The 14,187-nt window shown below is 49.3% G+C and overlaps 1 long non-coding RNA gene across 1 annotated transcript; it reads left to right on the forward strand.

Annotated features, from left to right (window-relative positions):
- Window positions 1-860: 860 nt before the first annotated feature.
- Window positions 861-1,556, forward strand: LOC311311473. The gene is made up of 3 exons (XR_014630546.1): window positions 861-987; window positions 1,076-1,170; window positions 1,266-1,556. It is a non-coding gene; the product is annotated as an uncharacterized lncRNA (long non-coding RNA).
- Window positions 1,557-14,187: the final 12,631 nt, after the last annotated feature.

Genomic DNA, 14,187 nt, shown 5'->3' on the forward strand with positions numbered 1-14,187 from the left:
ATGTCTATGCATATTTGCACACTTACAGTTAACTCAGGACTGTCTGAAGACTCATGTACTCAGTTCACTAATTCGCTCATCTCACATCTCACTACTCGGCAGTAGATGTTCATCGCCCGGGTCCTTTGAGCCAAGGCGCTGTGAGCCCAGGCCCTTCAGCCCTTCAGACGTCCAGGCACGAGCAGCATGCATCAGCGATTAGCACCCCGGCCAGGTCAGGGTCTGACATGTCTCATGTCGAGTTGATTCTTCCCCTTATGCCAGAATCACTACGCCGCCAGCACCATAGTTTCCTGCTCATCCCTTTATCCTCTGGTTTTCAGGTAGTTCTCTGATGCCATCGCCTGTGAGACCAACAGCTCCAGCATTGTTGCCATCAAGCTCTGCAGATGCTGGTATGCTGAATTTTGTGAACTACTTCATGCTGCATGTAGGGATATACTTTGAGCTGAATATCCATTATGGGACCGTACAATTACTTATAGCCACATCTGTGTTTAATATCCAGACTTCCAGAGGATGATGTGTCAGCAGTTCTCCAGCGTCATGCAGAGTCTGAGGGAGATGGCACAGACAATGATGAGGCTGGAGCAGAGACTGGAGCAGAGACTGTCCGGCGAGTCTGCAGACAGCTATCGGGGAGCAGTACTGGATGACCTGCACCCTGCTAAAACGGAGGAGGAGCTGCTGGTCTTGGAGGAGCAGCTGAAGGACAAGGATCATCAAAGGAAGATGGTGAGTAACTTCAAGGCAGAACTTTGTTCCTTATTTTTGCAGAGAAGTGTTAAGGAAATGTAAAAGTAAATGATTGTCTTTATGTTTTGCAGACACGATATCTGAGTTCCATTGGCGGCAAAGATCTGCCAGATGTGGTCCGGCGGGTGCTGTCAGCCATTGCCATACACAGAGTGTGGTGTGTCTACAGCGTCCATGGGAAGAGGGGGAAGAAGCCTCTGAAGAATATGACCCTCTACAATGTTATTTTACGTAAGGGATTGTTCATATTTTCGCAAAATAATACATTGTCTTTGCTTCATGCCATGTGCATTGAAACCATTCCCTTTTTGGTTAAAAGGTGCAGTTATGGCCTGTAAGCCAAGCACCACTGTGACGGAGGTGTCTGCCCAGCTGCAGGAGATGCTGAAACATGCCCCTGCTCGATGCAAAAAGGTATGTGATGTCAGGCAGTCTCGTATCCAGTGACATGGCACGCTTCCAATGAACGTATGCGACTTGCTTTTACAGCCATTTCATTATGTCCTTAGGCATCTGCTCCAGCCCAGCTGACCTCCCCAGCCCAGCCCCTGACCGCAGCTCCAGCCCTGACCACAGTGGAGTATTCAGATGAGGATGACCTCTTCTGCCCAGACCCTCGATTCAGATGTGGGTGACCCCCAGCCCGTCTCCCTAAACCTGCCTTTCCAGCCTGCCAGGATGGATGCCTTTTTTGTAAATAGTTTTTGTAAATTTTAACCTTTTTTTTGTGGGATACAACGGTCTGTTCCCGGTCTGGTTTCATTTTTGTTTTTAGAACTTTTGCAATTGTCAGATAATGGGTTGCTAGCCAGAGCTTGTACATGCTTTTTTTTGCTTTTCTGGCTATGCGTAATGTGACAGACCGTAAACCTCATCCTTGTAAATATGTATACTTTTAATTTGTAATGTACTTTGTGTAATAAAATGTTCTAAACTGTTCAGTCTTATATTGGTTTGTATCATAATGCTTGCTGCTATATCCCCATATAGCATTAATTCGTTTTTGTACTGGTAAATGCTAAATATAGCCAGTGGTACTGCAAATGCTAAATATAGCCAGTGGTCAGGGTTTAGTAAGTAAGTGACCATATTTGCACCGTGCGAAAAAGACGTGCAGACCAAGTCATATAAATACCTGTAAATCTAGTGTCAGCCAAGTGAGTTTATTACGGAAGTTCCTGCCCACGTTTTTTGCACGCGGCCGCACCGTATTTGCACCGTGCGAAAAAGACGTGCAGACCAAGTCATATAAATACCTGTAAATCTAGTGTCAGCCAGGTGAGTTTATAACGGAGGTTCCTGCCCACGTGATCACGTGCGTTCTTTGCACGCGGCCGCAACTTCGGAATGACGTGTCGTTCTTACGTAGCGGCTACTAAACGGCAGATCTCGCGTTTCCGTAAATGGCCGCGTAATTTCCGCACGCGGCGCGCACGAATCGTCACCTATAGCGGCCGTATGTCGAACGTTTGCGCAACCTGCGTGTGTTAGTAGGGTAAGCCATTCAAACATGAGTTTATTATTTTAAAATACTGGGATGGCATTCACAGTGGAGGAAAGGGTTAGGCTAACGGTCTAATATCCGTACATAATGCAAACTAACTCACTCAAAATGGTACGGTCAATTCTGTCCTTCAAAAATATGGGAAGGTCATCTAAATGATCTAATATAACTGCACTCCAAAGATAATGTGAACAAGGTTGCTTAAAAGTTGGTAGGGACAATTTGGGCCTCCCAAAATGTTGGTAGGGACATGTCCCGACCGTCCATACGCAAACCTACGCCCTTGAATACAACCATAACACCTGCCTACATCTAGCCTTTATGTCTGAAATGTTCTTATGGCTGGTAGGCTAATGAAATGGGGAACCTGTGTGGAGGTTGGGCAGCAGTGAACAATTTTTCCTCATTGGGGTTGTTTACCTCGAATCTGATCCTTCTACTGTTATGCAGCCTTTTTTTTTCATGTTTATGAAGTTGGATTGGATATGCATATTCTGACACTGCCTGGCAGTTTAGACTACTCGTTATTGGAAAGGGCGCGTTTTCATAGCATTTCATGGAAACCGCATAAGGAGACTGACTCGCTCGCTCAAAGTATTAAACAATGACATTCACAAGACAATTTCTGTTCAGAAGACGCATCAGTCAGCCATCAGACAATTCCAGCAAATTTTATAATGCTGGTTTATAAATAGGCCTAGTATAGGCTAAAGAGTTGATGCTTTATGTGTAGGCTACTCTAGACACACTGGGATAACTAATATGTGTTAAGAGTTACGGAGTTACTGACAGTCGGAATACCGGGATAACTTTAGTCGGACGAACGGGTAGTCGGACCAATGGGTCTAAAATGATGGGGACCTTTGGTCGGAACATTGGGTAGTCGGAATTATGGGTAGTCAGATTATTGGGTGGTTGGACTGAAGCTACGCACCCGTGTGTTATAGCCTACTGTGTAGTGCTGACGATTTAGTTAACATTGCAACCGGCAGTTTGAAACGCACCCTCCGATCGTCAGGAGTCTAGTTTTCGGAATAGCGGACCCCTTTTTATTTTCGGAGTAGTGGACCTTTTGCCAAAAGGCTTCCGATGAATAGCGGTCCCATAACGCACAACAACCCATAACCCACAACAACAACAAACAACAATATATGTATGATGTAAGATATGTAGCCCAGAGCAGGATGTCTTTCTTCTTTCACTGTAACTGTTTTTTTTGGGCCGATACCGATCACCGATTATTTTCCTCAGGATCGTCAGATACCGATACCGATTTATTAAAAAAAAAAACACAAAAAACAACTTCTCCTAGAATGGTCTTACCCATATTATTGTATTGATACGATGACACTGTCTTTGCTTGCATATTTTTAGATTAAGGTTGCCCATTTTCAGTATACAGTATACCATTCGGACCAATGCCGACAAGTTGTGTTTTTTGTTGTGTAATTGTTTTCCGTGACTTTTATTTTGGAATTCCTTGAAAGAAAGCTACCGGACATAATGCTGCGTTCCAGATAGGATTTTGAGCCCGTAAATTATGACTTCAAGTCATGACTCACGACTTCATAGCGTTCCAGGCAAACTGTCTGAATGCGTGGCATTCTGGATAAATGTAAACAAGCCGATATGGTAAAAGCTTGAGATTTGGCACATTGTCAGAGCTGGCAAGCTAAACATTGTATGCCTAATTTCGCTATGCTAAGAAATCGTACGTTACATTTTATTTATTGACATCATCGACTTTTCGCCGTTTGCATAGTCACGTTCAGGTTTACCTTAATGTTAGCTAGCTAGCACTAGCTATCACTTGTCAACATATTTGGGCATCATTACATACACATAGCAGATTGTAGTGCATAATCGTTTGTATTATTTTGATTACAACGTTCAAATTTACTTTACGTTGCCCTAAAGTTATCTTTGTCGCTATACCCATGGGGGCTGCCATCTTGCTTAGAGGGCTGTGTGATGTCAGAGAGCGCAACTGGGAGTACATCAATCTGGTACGAGTTCACGGGTGGGAAGTTACGGGTTTGACTGCCATTTCAGTGCATTTTCACGTGTAGAAGGTCGGAAAAACACGAGTTACGGGTTGCCTGGAACGCGCCATTAGTTTAGTTTCTGCTTGAGGGGCAACTAGTAGTGTCCTCTATCCTAATTTTAAACCGCAAAAATATCCAAACTACAGCTGATCAGAGATTTCGTTAACAAAGTGATTAGCAGCAGCAGCTTTGGAGATATTTGGGCTGTATAAAAAAACGCTGTATGAGGAGAGCCTGTGAGAAAACTCGCGCAATTGGAATGGATGTTGGACGCTGTTGACATGATGTTATTCAACTGGAGATCAAGCAACGTTACATCCAACAACAGGATCTGTATTTATACCCTCGTCTGCTGTGGTTAGTCACTATTTCACGTTCTGAATTGACCCACCACTCTATAACATTTAGCTTGTAGCATCCAAGTTTGTACTTATATCTATAGCAAGCTAACCAGTTAGTATTATCCAATAAGGTTTATTCTAGCCTGAACATCAAACGCAGTCACTCTCCCCCCCTTTTTGGAAAACTCCCCGGATCTGCACGATTCATATGAATGACCCAATTGACAAAAAAGATGGCGATTGTAGCCGAAAGGCGACTAGTTTGCAGGTATGCACCTAAATATTAGTCCTTAAATCCTGTATTGGGCTATATCCCAAATAAATATTGTAATATGCCCTACACATACAAGCACACACACATACACATACACACACCAAAGCCACAATGTCATTACCACTACAAAATAGAACTTTATTGTATGACTTACAGAATATTTTAACAAAAAAAAGTAACGTTATAACTTTTTAATCGGTAGATCATTAAAATGTAGAGATGTCAGTTCATCGGGTAAAAAGCCGTTTCCATAGTTCCATTTAGGACTATAGTCGTACAATCCCTAAACAATTTGCAGTCCAGAGATGTGAGGTGGGTTGATGCAGACATCAGAGGAGTTTCCAGGGTGGAATCACTCCATAACTCTTCATTCAATCGCCATAATGGGCACCTTAATTTTCTCTACCGTATATTGCACTGAATACTGATGCTTGACAGTGTCATAGGTTGGGTTCCGTTATGTGAACTCCACTGCCAACATCTTTATTCAGGTGCAGATACACAGTGAAGGACATTTCTGCCAAAGCCTACTGGTGATGAAAGTGAATCAGCTTGGTGAATTTATGCCTTACAATGTCCTTGGTCCTCTTCTCAGTTTTCCGTCTGGCCAAATGGTGCATCCTGATTGTGCAGTAGAGGGACGCAGCCTTTTTAACCAGGAGATGGACATGATTGTCTTCTACAGTGGTTTCAAACATGTGGTTGTGCAGCTCCGGGAACAATGTCTTCTCAGCACAAAAATTCAGGACTTGAGTAACGATGGCAGATGTTATGCCATGTCCCTGTGGGAGCTTGCCAGAGGTTGATTTCAAAACCCTTTGAAAGCAACACTCTGCCTCTGTGCACACAGCAACAATCCCTGGTGACGGTTTTTGCAAACCTCCACGATTTTTCATGACAATGAAGGGATGCACTGTGGAATCAGAAGTGAGGGCTTCATGGCATATCACGCAGTTGTGTTTCTCCTTGATCTTCTTCACAACAAATCCAGAAATGTAGTTGATAGCAGCCTCCTTGTATTCTGAGACACTATCTATATTTGGCAGGTAATCATGTTCTGGGTCCACTTCTGCCTGCACAGGCTCCAGGTCAAACCTGCGTGTGGTGTTGACTGATGAAGGGGTGGCCTCCATGATGATGGTATCATCTCAAAGAATACAATTCCCTGTTCCTGTTTTGACTTCCAACTTCACCAGAAGGTGTTTGTATGCAGCTGTGAACTGCCTTGCTGTGGGATTATTGTTAAATCCACCACATGCTCTGATGGCGGAAAAGAAGAGCTCCAGGTGATCTTGGCTCAGTTTGTAGGTGAGAAGGTAACGACATTGGGCATTTGGTTGGCAATTCCATGCACTTACACAGCTGGCAATGAAGCCAACTATGCACGTTTTCCTATTGCTAAAAATCATATTTCTCCATTGGACAGGTAGCCTAATGACTCACCTGTCACACACCGAAACATCCATGCCTCAGTAAATTTTATAAGAAGAAATATTTTCTAGATGTAGGTTATTTCAGATCTCAAGGTACAAGGCAGGGCCGCGTTTCCCAGAGGCATCGTTAAGGCATCGTAGCGCTACGTGCTTCTTAAGAACGTCGTTAGCTCCACCTCTAGGTGGCGATGCGTTTCCCAGAACCTTCTTAAGCCAAGGTATACCTTGGCTACGAAGGCTCTGGGAAACAGCTCCACCCAAGGTACATCGTAAATCGCCCTTACGATGTACCTTCCGAAGATACATCGTTAGCCTACCTTGGAGCCGAAGCGCTGTTTCCCAGAGCCTTCTTAGCCAAGGTATACCACAGCCAAGGGATACGTTACGAAGGGCGGTCTGAACCCATCGTTAGTGTACCTTGGCGATGCGCTCCGTTCATCCCGTCATAGTATTAGCTCGATTCGAGCTAAATTACACTTTTAAAAAGGAGAGTTGCAATACAGCGCACATCTATCTATCCTACCTGCGCGATTCACATCATTAGTGCACACAAAATACAAAGAACTTGAATGATGAACTAAATGTTATGGCGCCTACAGAACACATCATGGAAATGTTGTTTTGACTACTTTTATTGAGGCAAACGACATATAGGGACTATCCATAGCCTACTATAATCCACTCTGTGAACAACAACAACAACAACATTTTCCCATGTAAAGGGATAATCAAGATGGCTTGTCTGGCTGTCATCATACTATGTCAGATAGCCTACCGAAAGATATCCTGGCGAATTGATTCACCTACTTAGACCCACAGTAGGGTAGGCACAGGTGGAATTGATCTCATCAATCAGAGTTCCCTTCTATTTAAGTGTGTCACAAGCAACTCGTGCTTCAGGTAGACATCATGGCTGCATTGCAAAGGATCATTGTGCTCAACCAAAGGAACCAACGGCGACGCCGTCCGCATAGCGATTTGGTTCTTGTGAACCATCACATCCGCACAAATCTCTGCCCTCTGGATGTCCTCTCGGACCGTGCCATCATAGCCAAGTACCGGCTACCACGTGCGGAAATCCAGAGCCTGCTGGAGATTGTGGGCCCCCACATCACCAGGGCCACCAGGTGCAACTTCGCCCTCAGCCCTGAGGTACAGCTCCTGGCAGCCCTACGGTTCTACGCCGTGGGCAGTTTCCTGGAGGTGGTGGGAGATGGACTGGGGCTGAGTAAGGCTTCGGTGTCCCGGAGCGTGGAGGCTGTCACTAATGTCCTCGTGCGTCATGCGCGCACGCATCTCAGTATGCCGGCGACGAGGGAGGACACACTGGCGCGACACCGGGCGTTGTGTGTCTCCATGACCATGAAGGCTATACCGGCGGGGGGGGTCACCCCCCCAGCAGGTTCAACCATGCCGGGCAGGTTTCAGGTAGAGGCCAGACGAAAAGCAACACCTGGCTCTCCAGGTTGGGGGTTGGGCGTGGGGCTAACAACCCCACCCGGGAAAAGGACAACCTGTTCCAGCATTTACACCAAACACATCTTGAATCTCAAGAATAAACTATGTCTGAACCCAAGTTACTAATTCTCTACTGCTCTTACTTCCCCCCCGCCGGTATAGCCTTCATGGTCATGGAGACACACAAGCCTTCCCACCACGACAAAGTAGCAACACACAGGAAGGACCTCTACCCCGAAGCCTGCCCGGCATGGTTGCACCTGCTGGGGGGTTACCCCCCCGCCGGTATAGCCTTCAAGGTCATGGAGGATGAGTGGTGTGGTGAGTGCATGTGGTGTGAGTGTGCAGTGTAGTGTGGTGGGTGGGTGGGTTGTGGTGAGTGTGTGTAGTGTGGTGGGTGGGTGGGGTGTGGTGAGTGTGTGTAGTGTGGTGGGTGGGTGGGGTGTGGTGAGTGTGTGCAGTGTGCCTGGTGGGTGGGTGGGGTGTGGTGAGTGTGCAGTGTGCCTCAGGCCTCTGGATCATCTGCAAGGAAGGGAGGGGAAATAATTTAGCGACATTGAATGGAATGCATGCAGAATGGGAATAGACACACACTTAGCCTACCTGGGGTTGGCAAGATGATGGGGATGGAGGGCCGCTCGAACTGTGCCTCCGCAAGGGCCTGCTTCCTGCGCTGCAGTTCCAGTCTCTCACGCTGGAGCTGCAGCATCTCCCGCCGGTAGCTGGCAGTGGCCGCCAGCTGTTGGCGCTGCAGCTGCAGCATCTCCCGCCGGTAGCTGGCGGTGTCCGACTGCAGGTCCCGCTCCACAGTCAGCCTCTGCCTCTCCACCTCCAGGAGCCCCGCACTGCAGTCGCAGGGCACGCCTGCCACGCGTGTCTGTGAACTGGCAAGGCCCCCTCGCATCCGTGGGGTGCGGCCGCCCCTAACGGGGGTGGGGGCATCACGGGGGGTGTGGGAGGTGTGGGGAGAGCGCGTGGGGCGCTCGGTGTCTGAGGTGTCCTCTCCAGAGGAGTGGGAGGGTTGGGGTGACTCAGCTGAGCAGTGGAAGGATAGGGGAGACTCAGCTGAGCAGTGGGAGGGGTGGGGTGACTGGATGTTGGAGGGGCCCTCCGCAGCGTCCACATCAATGCCTCCCGTGATGCCTTGGGAGGCTGTGGGGCCGATGATGGCCAGCGCCTTCTCCTCTTCCGGGGTGAGGGGAGGCACGGTGTTCTGGCCACCACCTGTCCTCCCTGCCTCTCGCCGCACCGCTGCACCCCGACTCTTGGCCTGGCTGGCAAAATCTTGCCATTTCTTTCTGATGACTGCCCACGCCCTGGGTGGGCCGGGAGTGGAAGCAGCCATCTCCGTCGCGATGCTGGTCCAGGCGGCCCTTTTTAGCTGGTTGGCATTGGCGGTGCGGAAGCCGCCAAAAAGGACCGCCTTCCGCTCCCCCACCTCATCCAGCATGATGGTCATCTCCTCCCTGCTAAACGGTATCGCACGTCTTCTTCCCCTCGTTTCTGCCATGTCGCTCAATGTGTTCAATTAACCTTGATTTTTTATAGACCGCGTGCGCCCACACCGGTGCGTGATAAAGTGAATTAGTCATCGTATCCGCGTGGATTCTAACGTGGGAATGCTACTGACACAGGTGCTATTCATATGAGCATTAAACCTTAGTTTGTGTGATGATTAAATTGGTGTTCATTTAGCGATCATCACTGCCTATTCATGTATTTTTTCATGCGCTTTCAAGACATCCCAGACGAGGCTTATATGACCCGATCCGATCCATGTTATTGCTGGTATATTAACTTTGATGCAATAGTAGGCTATGCATTGTGACTATCACGCGGGCTCGCATTGACTCTTAGATATATTCGCAGATTAGCTTCGGGAGCAGGACTTCCTTTTTGGTAATATTAGGCTGCAATGACAATGATTTACACAACACGTATTATATTGTAACGTCATTTCAGTGACTTTACGAATGGCCATCGATGTGTGCGGCATCGATTAATTCTTTTTTCAGCACCGCGCCCAGGGACAGCTCCTCTAACGATGTATCTTCAGGCGCCCACTAAGGGATAGTCTGGGAAACACTCGTAGGAAACTCTGTCACTTCGCCAAGGTATACCTTGAGAAGCGTCGTAGAGCGGAGAAAATCGGCAAATCTGGGAAACGCGGCCCAGTTCAATATTGTAAAATATCAAAACCTGTACCTGTAAGTGTTAAAGTATACGCCTAAGCGTGTCTCGTCCCATCAATCAAAAACATTGCACTTCATCACAGTAAAAAAGTAATGTCAACTTACTACTGTCTGCATACAGGAACGACTATCATCAACAGATGGATTGGTCAGGCAAATTATTTTCCCATAACCGCGCCGTGGATGTGCGTCCCATCTCTATGGCCAGGCTGGCAAGTAACCTATCTCCGTTCCCCTGATTTTGACTTGACTTTTGACTGAATATCTGACTATCTGGGGCCTCATTTATCAAAGAGCGTGTAAATTCAGGTGTAAAAGAGGGCGTACGACGAAAACGCGGAAAATGCACAATGTAGCGTACGACGAGAATATTTACACGCTTTTCGGATCTATCAAAAATGTCGTATGCCCTTTTCTGCACGGTAAATCCGAGACGGGCGGGGAAGGGAGCGTACGCGCACGCGCCCCGTGTTCCGCCCCCTCCACGCCCTAATCCAACCATATATGGTCACAACCATGAGTGGACAAACGTGGTTTCCCGGAAGGAACCGGCTTAAAAAGGTAGCGTGGAGCACCCAGGCGGTACATTGAAACATGGAACGAAGAGCAAAGAAGAGGAACTTTTCGGAGACGGAGGTGCATGTGCTAGTTGGTGAGGTCCACGTGAGGAAGGCAATCCTCTTCGGAAGGTATAAATCGCCTACGTTTGTCTGTTTGCTCCTACAGCTTAGTAGCCTACTTTAGCTACGTGTTGTGCATCTAGGGTTGGGCATACACGGACATACTGTAACATGTGGCTGCGAGTGAAGCAAACATTCCCAACATCATGTGGCCGGCTAGGATTGATTTAGGACCACAAACATGTAACAATAACCCCAGATGATCACTTCATAATGTTGGACCACATTAGACATTGTCCCCCATGGGAGATTAATACTCTCCCATCTAATCAGATATGGCCCGGGCCTCACCAACAAGCGCAAAGGCACTGAGTGGTTGGAGGTGGCGAGGGCGGTCAACGTGGCCGGCGCCACAGGGAGGAGTGCCACGGAGGTCAGGAAGAAGTGGACGGACCTGAAGGTGGGTGTCATTCCTGTAATAGCCTACATCTAATCTCATACCCATGTGTACCCTCCTACCACAACGTGTGTAGTGCAATGTTAACACTAGCATTGTTACAGAGGGAGGCCAAGAAGCGCATTACTGCCCACAGACAGGCAGTAGTGCGCACCGGTGGGGGCCCGGCACCACCCCCTCCCACGCCGTTGGACGACACCATCGGGGAGATCATAGGCCGTGAATGCACGGATGGTGTTGTCCCGGCGGACGAGGGGGAGGGGGAGGAGTCGGACAGGACAGTCACTGCAGACGACCCCGGTAAATCACACTTATCCATTTATTAAGCTGGCAACAGACAAACATAACTAATACATATGGCTTCACCATAGAAGGTGTCTTGGGAAATAAGGTTAACTGAAAAACCCCAACTAAATTAACTCTTGTTTTCCCAGACTCTGACGTGGGGTGGGACTCAGAGGAGGGGGAGTGTGCAGTGATCCTGGACCTGACGGTCGTGCCCCCGCCGGTTGCAGCCTCCACCTCCAGCGCCACGACCTCCAGTGCCTCCACCTCCAGCGCGCCGGCCTCCACCTCCACCACCAGTGCCTCCAGCGCCTCCGTCTCCAGCATGGCGTCCTTCACCGCCCACGCCTCCACCTCTGGCTCCACCGCCTGGTCCATGCCTCCACCGCCCGGTCCACGCCTCCCCCGCCCGGTCCACGTCTCCACCGCCCGGTCCACGCCTCCACCACCCGGTCCACGCCTCCACCGCCCACGTCCACGCCTCCACTTTCCGGTCCACACCTCCACCACTGGCTCCAGCGCCCCGGTCCCTGCTGCCAGCGTCCCTGTCCCTGGGGAAGACCGTCTGGGCTCCCTCTCTGACGCGGTGCTGGAGGCCCAGACGGACGCCCTAGGGGCCCAGAGGGACATGGTAGAAGGGATTGGGGCAGTTGTGCAGCAGTTGGTGGAGGGCACAACAGTTCTCCACCAGGGCCAACAGGACATTCTCACTGCACTTCATACACTCACACATGCTGTCACGGCCCACACACAGTCAGTCACTTCCACACTCACGGACCTCACACAGTCACTCACGTCCACACTCACAGACCTCACACAGTCACTCACAAAGGCACTCACACACCTCACACAGTCACTCACCAACCCCCAATAAAATGGTTAATGTGAATCTTACTTGTCAGGTGTTCATAGTTGTTGCATTGCCTCAGCGCGGGCCCTTTGGCCCCGCTGGTACCCCTCATGTTGTGGAGGAGGCAGAGGGGCTGGGTCCACATTCTCGGGTGGGAGGAGGGCCGGAGGGAGGTGCACTCCGCGCCGTACTGCCACGTTGTGGAGGACGGTACATGCCCGGATGATGGTACAGACCTTGGTCGGGTGGTAGAGGAGTGTACCACCCGACGAATCCAGGCAGCGCCATCGGCCCTTGAGGAGGCCGATGGTGCGCTCCACTACATTGCGGGTCCGGGCATGTACCTCATTGAACTGGGTCTCCTGCTCAGTCTGAGGGGCCGGGAAGGGAACCAGCAGCCACTCCCTCAGGTAGTAGCCACTGTCGCCTGTGGGTGACAGAATCATCAGTCAGAACTGGTTCTCATTCTTATCAGGTTTGATTATGTATATTGGCATATGCACTCACCGACAAGCCAGCCGTCACGCGCAGCGCCTGCCTCCAGTCTAGCCCCTACCCTGCTGTGTGCCAGGATGAACGAATCATGTGTGGAGCCAGGCCACCGTGCCACTACACCTGTGATGAGCATGTCGGCGTCACATATGATTTGGGCATTTATGGTGTGCACATTTTTCCTATTCACATAGACGTATTCATTTTCGGATGGTGCCCTTATCAATATGTGGGTGCAGTCAATGGCCCCAATCACATTGGGGAGACCGGCCATTGCTGCAAATCGCCTTTTGGTGTCGGCCTGCTCCTCCACAGAGTAAGGGAACCGGATGTACCTAGCGTGCATCCTGAGGATGCCATCCCAGACTGCAGGCATGATGGCGCTCAGTGACGGCTGAGATATTCCAGACCTATGGGGGAAATATTTAGCAGGTTTAGATCATACCCAGCAGGGGCCAAGGATGAGCAAACTAATGTTGAGTTATCAGACACATTACACACCTGTCGGCTAGTTCCCGCTGGTATGTCCCGGTTGCCAGGAAACCCAGCGTGGTCAGTACCTGTGCCAGGACAAGTGGATTTACATCACTTCATTATGTCCAAATGTTCACAGCACATTCTTCATTATTATTGGGAGTGCTGCCTTGGCATCATTATTCTATATGGTATGTGGTCCGTAGGCCTACCTGTGTTGGCACGGATGTTGCGTGGGTGCGCCGGGTGCTCCGTTCCAATGCTGGTCCCAGTTCAGCACATAGCTCCAAGAGCACGGCTCTTGGTAGTCTATATCGGCTTATTAGCCAGTCATCATCATGGGCCAGCAGATCGTGTTGGTCGCGGAACACCCGCTCCCTCCTAATCCTCCTCCTCCCACCATCGCCACGTGCAATCTCGACTAGCACTGCAAGTAATGCTGGATTCATCTTGTCTAGCTTTACGCACAGGGGGACTTTCATTTATATGCCTAGCGGGCAGCAAGACAGCTGCACATGATCACATATTGATGACAATCTAATTGGTCAATGATTTGCGTTTGATGGAGTGCCTGCATTACGTGTGTGACATATAGCGCGGAAGGGTTTGGGACAGCGCATAGGTACAGTTTGGGGAACAAATCCATATCGAACCATGAATGAGCCGGTTAGAGGACACGTCTAATCTTGCATTGCGATATATGTTTGTGCTGAATTGGCCTAGTAGCCTACATGATTGTGCGTTCATGAACTGTCGCTCTTATTCTCTCCGTCAAACATAGTAATTCACCGACGCACCACCGGCGTCGCCAGTTCCCCCTGTGTTCAAGAAGGGCGTAGAACACCGTGTAAATCGGTAGAGCAAGCTGAGAGGTGTCCTACAAAAGCGCGGAGAAAGGCGACTAAATTTTCGCCCTTACGGCTTGATAAATCGCAATGTGGGGGGGGCAAATGGCGTACGCCTGAACTCGCGAAAAAGACCGTGTAAAAGAAGGCGTACCTCAATG

This window comes from Borostomias antarcticus (assembly GCF_949987555.1).
Source record: "Borostomias antarcticus genome assembly, chromosome: 1".
Lineage (NCBI taxonomy): Eukaryota > Metazoa > Chordata > Actinopteri > Stomiiformes > Stomiidae > Borostomias > Borostomias antarcticus.